A 13,791-nucleotide genomic window follows, 5' to 3' on the forward strand; every position below is an offset into this window, starting at 1 on the left:
TACTTACAACTGATTTATTCCACTCATCCACTTTGGAGGGAGACAGAGCGATTATTATCAACGTCAGATTGCAGATGAGGAAACAGACATTCCGATGTGTTAGATAGCTTGCCTGAAGTCGCTTAGATGGTAAGTAGGAAAGCTACAATGAAAATGCAAGTTTTCTGATTTCTAAACTAGTGTTTAAATGTCTTATGACCTTTTAAAATCTATTCAAAATAGTAGTCAATCATTAAAAGTGTTTAAGTTTAGTGTTGGGGGATAAAGTTTATTGTGTTTTCCTTAATTATTACTTGAATAATCTCATCCAGAAACCCAAAGGCCAGCTAATGATCCTTTAGATATTGACCTACATGATTCTGGCCTCCATAGGTTCTGGCCTCTGATTCCTAGAGGAAGTGGTCCAGAATCATCAAATACAAATTCCGGATCCTGGTACCTCATTTTAAACCTAAGATTCTATGTAACACTCTTATTGTGGCAATGACATTAAAAAAAAGGGGAAAATCAAGTAAGAAATATGGCCTCAAACTTAGTAGGTTCATTGCACATTGAAGGTTAAATACTTGCTTCTCTGTCTCTCCATCCATCCATCCGTCTCTCTCTCACATATATATGATATTGTATTAATATAACATGTATTCATATGTATATTTAGATAGGTATTTGTGTATTTATCAAAATGTTACTTGTCCTTCTTATACCGTTTTGATGAATTTGAAATGAATTACTATAAGAAACTTTGAAACTATTTGTCACAATCAGATGTTTGTACCTTATCTACATGGGGAGAATGGAAAGAGATAGGGAGAACTATTGAAATAATAAATATCCTCAAGGAATATGCATCTAACCAATAAAGTGTGTAGACTCACGCCAATTGCAATGCTGGGTAATGTGCATGAAACTATGTGGAATATTACAGATAATTCCCAATGAGCATCGGTTATGCGCTGATACATTTGATACTTTTCCCAGAGGAAACTGAGGGGAGGCTCAGTAACTTTCACAGAGCAAACTTTGAAGTAATACCTGCCTCAGATTTCATAGCATCATTAAGTATATATTTAGCAACCTATGTAATAAAGTCATACTGCAGTTGTTCGGAGAAACTAGAAATTGCTTTTCAGACTTCATCTAAATAATTCTTTAAATTTTTTATGGTGATAAAGTATACATAACATAGAAATTTATCATTTTAACCAGTTTTAAGTGTCCAGTTCAGTGGCATTAAGTACATTGTTGTGCAACCATCACTCCCGTCCATCTCCAGAATTTTATCATCATCCTAAACTGAAACTCTGTGCCAATTAAACAATAACTCCCCATTCTTTCCTCCCCCAGAACCTGGTAATCACTATTCTACTTTTGTCTCTATAAATTTTACTACTCTGGAGACCACACATAAGTGGAATCCCACAATTATTTGTCTTTTTGTGTCAGGTCTTATTTCACTTAGCATAATATCTTCAAGGTTCATCCATGTTGTAGCTTATTCCAGGATTTCATTTCTTTTTGAGGCTGAATAATATTCTATTGTATGCATATACCCATTTTGTTTATCCATTTATACGTAGATGGACATTTGGGAATAACTCCTAAGAGCATCATTATGCAAATATCTGTTCTAGTTCCTGATTTCAATTCTTTTGTGTTTATATCCAGAAGTGGAATTGATGGATCAAGTGGTAATCTTATGTTTAATTTTTTGAAGACTCACTATACTGTTTTCCACAGTGGTGTACCATTTTACATTCCAGCAATGCTCAAGAGTTTCCATTTTTCCACATCCATGTCAACACTTGTTATTGGATTAGCACCTTTGTAAAAGAAGCCGCAGAGAGTTCTTATCCCTTCCACCATGTGATGCCATAGGGAGAAGTTAGTTGTCTATGAACCAGGAAGCAGGCCCTCACTACATACTGACTCTGCCAGCACCTTGGTCTTAGACTTCCCAGCCTCTGGAACTGTGAGAAATAAATGTCTGTTGTTTAGAAGTCACCCAGTCTATGGTATTCTGTTATAGTGGCCCAGACTGATGGAGACCCTGGGCTTCATCAGTGCATGCCTGGTCCCCAACTGCAGGCCTCTTCTCCTCACAGCCAAGAACACTTGACATTCATCAGTAGGCACAGCATCACCCCCGGGAGGAGAGGCTGGTGGGCTGGGCACACAAGCCCCATTCTTATGAGAATTTGCTTCTGAGATCTGGGAAGTTTGAAGCCCTCATTTCCCTCAACTCCCTCAGCACCCTGTATGCTTCTAATATAACATGTTGATTCTAATCTTTCACCATAAGTGTCTTGCCCTAATAGGTTTTAAGCACATTGAGTCCAAGAATCATTTATTTCTTACTTTTGTGCCTCTTAAATTGGGCACAGTTCCTGGATTATCATATGATCTCAGTAAATATTTATACTTTTCAAATATATATATATACATATATATATATATACATATATATATATATATGTACACACCACACACACATGTATACATATATCACATTTGCTTTTCCTGAGCATCCAGCACAAAACTATTACTCTGGAGGAAGAGAGATGATTTTTAGTGATCAGTTAGCAGTCTTAGCTATCTTTTGTTTCCAGTTATAATTTCCATCTTGTGTTTTATTTCTGTGCTTAAGACGTTTTTTTCTGTAAAATTCACTGTCCTCCTCTAATTAGTCCTAAGTCCCAGTATCCTTCTTGCCACTATTTCATGAGGCTCAGTGTCCAGTGCCTGAGTTCTGTAGTCAGCAGTGAGTAGACTCCCCAATGCTGCCTTTCTGCCAGATCTGCCACATGCAGATCCTGGTTTTGTTTCCCACCAGGTCCTTTGGGTTTCTGGGTCATCCTATAGTTTATGTTGAATTTTCCAGATGTTTGCTGTAGTTGTCGACCTGCAACCTGCATGCTACACACACCTGCCAGACTGGATCTCCTCTCATACCTGGAACTGTACTTCCACTGCTCACATAGACATACCCTGAGCTCTAGATCACTGTATGCTCTGTAATGGAAACCTAGCAAACTCAGTGACTCTTAAAAATTTGGAGGGTTATAAATCCATTTTGAGCAGCTGATGAGAACTGTAAGCCCTCTCTGCAGAAAAAAGTAGGCAAATTCACATAAAATTTTGCATATAATTTCAAGAGGTAAATGGACTTTCGAACTGAAGTTCTAGTGACCTCGCAGATCCAACTTTAGTTTGCAATGGAAGACTGCTAGCTCTGGGCAGCAATTATTCAGTAGGACAAGACTCCTTTTACATGAGATCTTAAAAATATGTATAAAAGTTACTTTCAAAAATCATAGTTTCCAAAGTGGTTTCTAGAATAGCCTGCAATGTTGTGTTTACTGAACAAGAAAAAGGAGTATGCTCTACCTGTCAGCAGGGGACTATTGTCACCTTCCGCTTAATGACTTCAGTGTTGAACAGAAGCGTGGGCAAAGTGAAAAACCCACAATCTAAGATTTTAAACATGTATCAATAATCATGAGTTAATGGGTAATGAAAAGGAGATAATTTAATGGAACAGAGACAGCTTCAGACTTTTGTGAACGTCAGCTTTGCAAGTGATTTGGAAGATTGAGCTGGAAAGTAAAGCAAAATCAAAAAGAATGTTTGGAAATCATTGCTGTTAAAAGGAAAAAAGAAGAATCTTGTGGAGGTTTGAACTGAAGTTTTCCAAACCATTCTTTTTCACACAGAAGTTAATCAGCCTCGGTTATATAATTCTGAGGTGAATTGAGTGAAAGCTTTTCAATATCTTATGCACTGGTAATGAGGACTAAGCCCTCAGAGGATATGTAATATGCATATGTCAATATTACATATTTAGGTTTTCTCATTTTCCAAACTATTGCAAAAACATCACGTTGTAGTCACGAGATACTAGTCAGACTCCAGTGATACATTACCTATTCTTGTGAAGCAAAGTAAATATCACAGGCTACCAAGATAACAACATTTGTCAAAGAATTAATTTCCTAACAGTTTCAGATAATGGAGAAGAATCTGATTCATCCATGACAAACAGTTTAATCTTGAAGGGAACAATTTTTTTTGGTAATATAAAATGAAAATTAATAGAGAATTTATATTTTCTGTGATAACTAGGTAAAAGCTATTTCTTTTATTTATTTATTTATTTATTTATTTATTTATTTATTTTTGGCTGCGTTGGGTCTTCGTTGCTGTGTGCAGGCTTTCTCTAGTTGCCGCGAGTGGGGGCTACTCTTCATTGTGGTGCGTAGGCTTCTCATTGTCATGGCTTCTCTTTGTTGCAGAGCATGGGCTCTAGGTGTGCGGGCTTCAGTAGTTGTGGTATGCGGGCTCAGTAGCTGTGGCTCACGGCTTAGCTGCTCTGCGGCATGTGGGATCTTCCCGGACCAGGGCTCCAACCCGTGTCTCCTGCACTGACAGGCGGATTCTTAACCACTGTGCCACCAGGGAAGTCCAAAAGTTATTTCTTTAATAGATTTTGAGTGGTTATTCCCATTTTATTCAAAGTGAATTTTAAATAATTTCTTTTTCAACTTTTTTATAACTGTCATAAGAAATCTAGAGCTCAATTACAGTTATGCTTTCCTTTCTTTAAGTAATGTGAAAATAAATAAATGAATAAATGTTCTTTCCTTGTCCAATTCTGCCTTCCTTGCTTAAGAATTCTCATCCTTTAGTTTTCAGGAGAAAATAAAATCCTCTTTCCCTTTCCCCGAATAATTCTCTGTTTCTGCTTATATCACTATAAACAGAAGAAGCTCTTGAAAAAAGGAATTAAAAATGTAGTAGACTCTCCTACTATTCACCAACATCCAATGCTGTACCCATCTAGGCCCATGGGAGGATTACACTTCTCAAACCCCTTGCATTTGAGTGGGGTCATGTGACTGGTTCCAGCCAGTGGATTGTGGGTCAATTCCATAGCTGAACATTTAATTGCCAGTGCCAGACACTCCAAAGGATTCTTCTGCTACCACATGTGTAAAGATGGAGCTGCCATTGGCTTGGATTCTTGAGGCTCTAAGATTAACAGAGCAGTGAGCCACACACAGTGGTGACTGGCGTAAGCTTTGTTGTTTTAACCACTGAAATTTTGGGAGAGTTAACGCAATATAGCCTAAGCTATTCTAACTAATACAGAGAGAACAATTCATAATAATTCTAATAAAACAACAAGCAATATTTCTAATACAAGCTGATATGGATTTGATGTGTGTCAGACATTTAAAACTACCCTGTAAGATAATTATTAATATGATTCCTATTTTATAGATGAGGCAACTGAAACCCTTAGAGATTAAATAACAAGATTACCCAGGGGAGCCTGAAGATGGCAGAAGAGTAAGACGTGGAGATTACCTTCCTCCGCACAAATACATCAGAAATATATCTACATGTGGAACAGCTCCTATAGAACACATATTGAACACGGGCAGAAGACCTCAGACCTCCCAAAAGGCAAGAAACTCCCCACGTACCTGGGTAGGGTAAAAGAAAAAAGAAAAAACAGACAAAAGAACAGGGATGGGACCTGCACCAGTGGGAGGGAGCTGTGAAGGAGGTAAGGTTTCCACACAACTAGGAAGCCCCTTCACGGGCAGAGACTGCGGGTGGCGGAGAGGGGAAGCTTCGGAGCCACGGAGGAGAGCGCAGCCACAGGGGTGCGGAGGGCAAAGCAGAGAGATTCCCGCATGATCAGTGCCGACCAGCACTCAACAGCCCCAGAGGCTTGTCTGCTCACCCGCTGGGACGGGCGGGGGCTGGGAGCTGAGGTTCGGGCTTCAGTCGGATTGCAGGGAGAGGACTGGGGTTGGCGGTGTGAGCACAGCCTGAAGGGGGCTAGTGCGCCACAGCTAGCCGGGAGGGAGTCTGGGAAAAGGTCTGGAGCTGCCGAAGATAGAAGAGATTTTTTCTTGCCTCTTTGTTTTGCGGTGCGCAAGGAGAGGGGATTAAGAGTGCCGCTTAAACGAGCTCCAGAGATGGGCGCAAGCCGAGGCTATCAGCGCAGACTCCAGAGACGGGCATGAACCACTAAGGCTGCCATTGCAGCCACCAAGAAGCCTGTGTGCAAGCACAGGTCACTATCCACACCTCCCCTCCTGGGAGCCTGTCCAGCCCGCCACTGCCAGGGTCCCGTGATCCAGGGACAACTTCTCCGGGAGAACACACGGTGCGCCTCAGGCTGATGTAACATCACATTGGCCTCTGCCGCAGCAGGCTAGCCCCACATTCCGTACCCCTCCCTCCCCCCGGCCTGAGTGAGTGAGACCCCTGAAGCAGCTGCATCTTTAACCCAGTCCTGTCTGAGCGGGAACAGACGCCCTAAGGTGACCTGCATGCAGAGGCAGGGCCAAATCCAAAGCTGAACCCCAGGAGCTGTGCAAACAAAGAAGAGAAAGGGAAATTTCTCCAAGCAACCTCAAGAGCAGCGGATTAAATCTCCACAATCAACTTAATATATCCTGCATCTGTGGAGTACCTGAATAGGCAACGAATCATCCCAAATTGAGGCGGTGGATTTTGGGAACAACAATATATATATATATATATATATATATATATATATATATATATATATATATATATATATATATATTTTCCCGTTTTCTCTTTTTGTGAGTGCGTATGTGTATGCTTCTGTGTGTGATTTTGTCTGTGTAGCTTTGCTTTTACCATCTGTCCTAGGGTTCTCTCTGTCCGTTTTTTTGTTTCTTTGCTTTAGTATAGTTTTTAGCTCTTGTTATCATTGGTGGACTTGTTCTTTAGTTTCATTGCTCTCTTCTTTCTTTCTTTCTTTTTTTTATTACTTAAAATTTTTTTTTAACTTTTAATAATTATTTTTTATTTTAATAACTTTATTTTATTTAAGTTTTTCTTTCTTTCTTCTTTTTTTCTCCCTTTTATTCTGAGTCATGTGTCTGACAGGGTCTTGGTGCTCTGGCCGGGCGTCAGGGCTCTGCCTCTGAGGTGGGAGAGCCAACTTCAGGACATTGGTCCACCAGAGACCTCCCAGCTCCACATAATATCAAATGGAGAAAATCTCCCAGAGATCTCCATCTCAATGCCAAGACGCAGCTCCACTCAATGACCAGCAAGCTACAGTGCTGGACACCCTATGCCAAACAACTAGCAAGAAAGGAACACAACCCCACACATTAGCAGAGAGGCTGCCTAAAATCATAATAAGGTCACAGACAACACAAAACACACCACCAAATGCGGACCTGCTCAACAGGAAGACAATGTCCAGCCTCATCCACCAGAACACAGGCACTAGTCCCCTCCACCAGGAAGCCAACACAACCCACTGAATCAACCTTAGCCACTGAGGGCAGACACCAAAAACAACGGGAACTACAAACCTGCAGCCTGTGAAAAGGAGACCCCAAACACAGTAAGTTAAGCAAAATGAGAAGACAGAGAAACACACAGCAGATGAAGGAGCAAGGTAAAGACCCACCCGATCTAACAAATGAAGAGGAAATAAGCAGTCTACCTGAAAAAGAATTCACAGCAATGATAGTAAAGATCATCCAAAATCTTGGAAATAGAATGGAGAAAATACAAGAAACGTTTAACAAGGACCTAGAGGAACTAAAGAGCAAATGAACAATGATGAACAACACAATAAATGAAATTAAAAATTCTCTAGAAGGAATCAATAGCAGAATAACTGAGGCAGAAGAACGGAGAAGTGACCTTGAAGATAAAATAGTGGAAAAAACTACTGCAGAGCAGAATAAAGAAAAAAGAATGAAAAGAATTGAGGACAGTCTCAGAGACTTCTGGGACAACATTAAACACACCAACATTCGAATTAAAAGGGTCCCAGAAGTTGAAGAGTAAAAGAAAAGGACTGAGAAAATATTTGAAGATACTGTAGTTGAAAACTTCCCTAATATGGGAAAGGAAAGAGTGAATCAAGTCCAGGAAGCATAGAGAGTACCATACAGGATAAATCCAAGGAGAAACATGCCAAGACATATATTAATCAAACTATCAAAAATTAAATACAAAGAAAAAATATTAAAAGCAGCAAGGGGAAAACAACAAATCAGATACAAGGAAATTCCCATAAAGTTAACAGATGATCTTTCAGTAGAAACTCTGCAAGCCAGAAGGGAGTGGCAGGACATATTTAAAGTGATAAAAGAGAAAAACCGACAACCAAGATTACTCTACCCAGCAAAGATCTCATTCAGATTCGACAGAGAAATTAAAAATTTACAGACAATCAAAAGCTAAGAGAATTCAGCACCACCAAACCAACATTACAACAAATGCTAAAGGAAATTCTCTAGGCAGGAAACACAAGAGAAGGGAAAGACCTACAATAACAAACACAAAACAATTAAGAAAATGGTAATTGGAAAATACATATCCATAATTACCTAAATGTGAATGGATTAAATGCTCCAACCAAAAGACACAGGCTCTCTGAATGGATTCAAAAACAATATCCATATATATGCTGTCTACAGAGACTCACTTTCGACCCAGGGACACACACAGACTGAAAGTGGGGTGATGGAAAAAGATATTCCATGCAAATGGAAATCAAAAAAACAGCTGGAGTAGCAATTCTCATATCAGACAAAATAGACTTTAAAATAAAGACTAGTACAAGAGACAAAGAAGGACACTACATAATGATCAAGGAATCAATCCAAGAAGAAGATATAACAATTGTAAATATTTATGCACCCAACATAGGAGCACCTCAATACATAAGGCAAATACTAACAGCCATAAGGGGAAATCGACAGTAACACAATCATAGTAGGGGACTTTAGCAGGCAACTTTCATCAATGGACAGATCATCCAAAAAGAAAATAAATAAGGAAACACAAGCTTTAAATGATACATTAAACAAGACGCACTTAATTGATACTTATAGGACATTCCACCCAAAAACAACAGAATACACTTTCTTCTCAAGTGCTCATGGAACATTCTTCAGGATAGATCATATCTTGGGACACAAATCAAGCCTTGGTAAATTTAAGAAGATTGAAATCATATCAACTACATTTTCCGAACAAAACGCTATGAGACTAGATATCAACTACAGGAAAAAAATCTGTAAAAAATACAAACACATGGAAGCTAAACAGTACACTAGTTAATAACCAAGAGATCACTGAAGAAATCAAAGAGGAAATCAAAAAATACCTAGAAACAAATGACAATGAAAACACGATGACCTAAAACCTATGGGATGCAGCAAAAGCAGTTCTAAGAGGGAAGTTTATAGCAATACAATCCTACCTTAAGAAACACGAAAAATCTCAAATAAACAACTTAACCTTACACCTAAAGCAATTAGAGAAAGAAGAAGAAAAACCCCCCAAAGTTAGCAGAAGGAAAGAAATCATAAAGATCAGAGCAGAAATAAATGAAAAAGGAAACAATAGCAAAGATCAAAAAAACTAAAAGCTTGTTCTTTGAGAAGATAAACAAAATTGATAAACCACTAGCCAGACTCATCAAGAAAAAAAGGGAGAAGACTCAAATCAATAGAATTAGAAATGAAAAAGGGGAAGTAACAGGTGACACTGCAGAAATACAAAGGATCATGAGAGGTTACTACAAGCAACTATATGTCAATAAAATCGACAACCTGGAAGAACGGACGCATTTTTAGAAAAACCCAACCTTCCGAGACTGAACCAGGAAGAAATAGAAAATATAAACAGACCAATCACAAGCACTGAAATTGAAACTGTGATTTAAAATCTTCCAACAAACAAAAGCCCAGGACCAGATGGCTTCACAGGTGAATTCTATCAAACATTTATAAAAGAGCTAACACCCATCCTTATCAAACTCTTGCAAAAAATTGCAGAGGAAGGAACACTCCAAAACTCATTCTATGAGGCCACCATCACCCTGATACCAAAACCAAAGATACTACAAAAAAAGAAAATTACAGACCTATATCACTGATGAATATAGATGCAAAAATCCTCAACAAAATACTAGCAAACAGAATCCAACAATGCATTAAAAGGATCATGCACCATGATCAAGAGGGATTTATCCCAGGAATGGAAGGATTCTTCAATATACACAAGTCAATCAATGTGATACACCACATTAACAAATTGAAGAAGAAAAAACATATAATCATCTCAATAGATGCAGAAAAATCTTTTGACAAAATTCCACACCCATTTATGATAAAAACTCTCCAGAAAGTGGGCATAGAGGGAACCTACCTCAACATAATAAAGGCCATATATGATAAACCCACAGCAAACATCATTCTCAGTGGTGAAAAACTGAAAGCATTTCCTCTAAGATCAGGAATAAGACAAGGATGTCCACTCTCACCACTATTATTACTAGAGCTAATCAATGAATTTGGTAAAATAGCAGGATACAAAATTAATGCACAGGAATCTCTTGCATTCCTATACACTAATGATGAAAAATCTGAAGGTGAAATTAAGGAAACACTCCCATTTACCATTGCAACAAAAAGAATAAAATCCTAGGAATAGTCGTACCTAAGGAGACAAAAGACCTGTATGCAGAAAACTATAAGATACTGATAAAGAAATTAAAGATGATACAAATAGATGGAGAGATACACCATGTTCTTGGATTGGAAGAATCAACATTGTGGAAATGACTATACTACCCAAAGCAATCTACAGATTCAATGCAATCCTTATCAAATTACCACGGCATTTTTCACAGAACGAGAACAAAACATTTCACAGTTTGTATGGAAACATAAAAGACCCTGAATAGCCAAAGCAATTTTGAGTAAAAAAACAGAGCTGGAAGAATCAGGCTCCCTGACTTCAGACTATACTACAAAGCTACAATTATCAAGACAGTATGGTACTGGCACAAAAACAGAAATATAGATGAATGGAATAGAATAGAAAGCCCAGAGGTAAGCCCACACACACATGGCCACCTTATCTTTGATAAAGGAGGCAAGCATATACAGTGGAGAAAAGACAGCCTCTTCAATAAGTGGTGCTGGGAAAACTGGACAGCTACATGTAAAAGAATGAAATTAGAACACTTTCTAACACCATACACAAAAATAAACTCAAAATGGATTGAAGACGTAAATGTAAGGCCAGACACTATCAAACTCGTAGAGGAAAACATATGCAGAACACTCTATGACATAAATCACAGAAAGATCCTTTTTGATCCACCTCCTAGAGTAAGGGAAATAAAAACGAATGTGACCTAATGAAACGTACAAGCTTTTGCGCAGCAAAGGAAACCATAAACAAGACTAAAAGATAACCCTCAGAATGGGAGAAAATATTTGCAAATGAAGCAACCAACAAAGGATTAATCTCTAAAATTTACAAGCAGCTCAAGCAGCTCAATATCAAAAAAACAAGCAACCCAATCCAAAAATGGGCAAAGACCTAAATAGACATTTCTGCAAAGAAGATATACAGATTGCCAACAAACACATGAAAGAATGCTCAACATCATTAATCACTGGAGAAATGCAAATCAAAACTGCAATGAGATATCATCTCACACCAATCAGAATGGCCATCACCAAAAAATCTACAAACAATAAATGCTGGAGAAGGTGTGGAGAAAAGGGAAGTCTCTTGCACTGTTGGTGGGAATGTAAATTGATACAGCCACTATGGAGAACAGTATGGAGGTTCCTTAAAAAACTAAAAATAGAATTACCATATGACCCAGCAATCCCACTACTGGGCATATACCCTGAGAAAACCATAATTCAAAAAGAGTCATGTACCACAATGTTCATTGCAGCTCTATTTACAATAGCCAGGACATGGAAGCAAACTAAGTGTCCATCGACAGATGATTGGATAAAGAATGTGTGGCACATATATACAATGGAATATTACTCAGCCATAAAAAGAAACGAAATTGAGTTATTTGTAGTGAGGTGGATGGACCTAGAGTCTGTCATACAGAGTGAAGTAAGTCAGAAAGAGAAAAACAAATACCATATGCTAACACATATGTATGGAATTTAAGAAAAAAAAAAAAAAGTTCATGAAGAACCTAGTGGCAGAATGGGAATAAAGACGCAGACCTACTAGAGAATATACTTGAGGACACGGGGAGGGGGAAGGGTAAGTTGGGACAAAGTGAGAGAATGTCATGGACATATATATACTACCAAATATAAAATCGATAGCTAGTGGGAAGCAGCCGCATAGCACAGGGAGATCAGCTTAGTGATTTGTGACCACCTAGAGGAGTGGGATAGGGAGGGTCGGAGGGAGGATCAAGAGGGAAGAGATATGGGGTTATATGTGTATGTATAGCTGATTCACTTTGTTATAAACAGAAACTAACACACCATTGTAAAGCCATTATACTACAATAAAGATGTTTAAAAAAATTCTTCAACTGTATTCATGACTAAAAATGTCATCTATAAAATAAGGATAATAATTATCCTACGTCAAGCGTTTCTGAAAAGAAATTTTAAAGTCCTTAGAACAGTGTCTAATACAGAATAAACACATTATAAACATTAAAAAAATTACCCAATTAAAAGCTATTAGAATGAGAATATGAATTTAAATAGATTTACTCCCCAGTTTAACTATTAACCCGAATGATCTTCTAATAACTCTTCAAACTGTACCTTGTAAGATTTCATCAATTAGCCCTAGGAAAAATAATGTTCTGTGCTATAGCTCTAAGAGTTCCATCTTTTAGTCAGTAATTGCAGGTGAGAAATATTAAACTGCAAGCCAGTTTTCTACTCCCTTAATAAAACTATATATAAAGATTTCAAAGCTGAACAAATATTTAGGGAATATCTATTATGAATTAGGCATTCTACTAGGTGCACTTTATGTATGTTTTTAAATTATTCTTCCCTGAAATCTTTTCAGTTTATAACATTATTACCCCCACTTTATAAAAAAAAAAAACATTAAGGGCCAGGGAATATATGTAATATGCTCAGCTTCATCCAGCTTGTGGATGTCAGAGGAGAAGTTCAAACTCTGTTCTGACTTAAAACTGCATGCTTTTTCTTTTAGGAGAGAATTCATGTGCATAAACATAGTAAATGAAGCAAAACTCTGTGAAGTTGATTCTTTTAGGATGGACTGAGCCTTGAACTAAGTTGGCTTAGGGGACTGTGAGAATTTCTGCTAACTCAGTCGGACCGTATCTCATCCTGCTGGTTCAGTGCTGGCTGGTGACCCAACAGCACTGATCTGGGAAATGACTCTTCCTGGAGCACTTGAAAGTGCAGAATGGATTTCCAAATATGCCTGAAATGGCACTGCAAGAAGCACAGACACACCATCTGTTATGACTTTCAGTTATTCTAAAGGTTTCCTCTTGCACACCCTCCAGGGAGCACCAGGGTTTCGGTCACCTACAACTTTCTGGCTTCTGTACCACTCTGATCACTGTTTCAGCACATGGTCTGACATCTGTCTTTCATTGGGTCCTTCAAGGTAAACCTTCCACCTTTGCACTTCCAAGCTCCAATTTAAAAAATGCAGTAAGTAGACATTTTCAGACTCTGCCCCTTAAAAAACTACCGACAAGCCTGTTAAGTTGGCACTATGACCAACCCTCCACTAAAATTCAAATTTAAATTCAATGTGAACACAAGAATCCCACAGAAGCAGCAGTAAAACAAGGAGGACTTGATTCCTGTTATAACCAGTCTTAAACATATTCGATTTGCCAGTAAAATTCCTCAGCAAGTTGGCAGTACCTTGCTCCAGATGTGATAACAGTATATTTTATCGTAATACAAATAAGTGTAAAGCCCTGCCCTGTACTTACTC

This window comes from Balaenoptera ricei, chromosome 17, assembly GCF_028023285.1.
Source record: "Balaenoptera ricei isolate mBalRic1 chromosome 17, mBalRic1.hap2, whole genome shotgun sequence".
Lineage (NCBI taxonomy): Eukaryota > Metazoa > Chordata > Mammalia > Artiodactyla > Balaenopteridae > Balaenoptera > Balaenoptera ricei.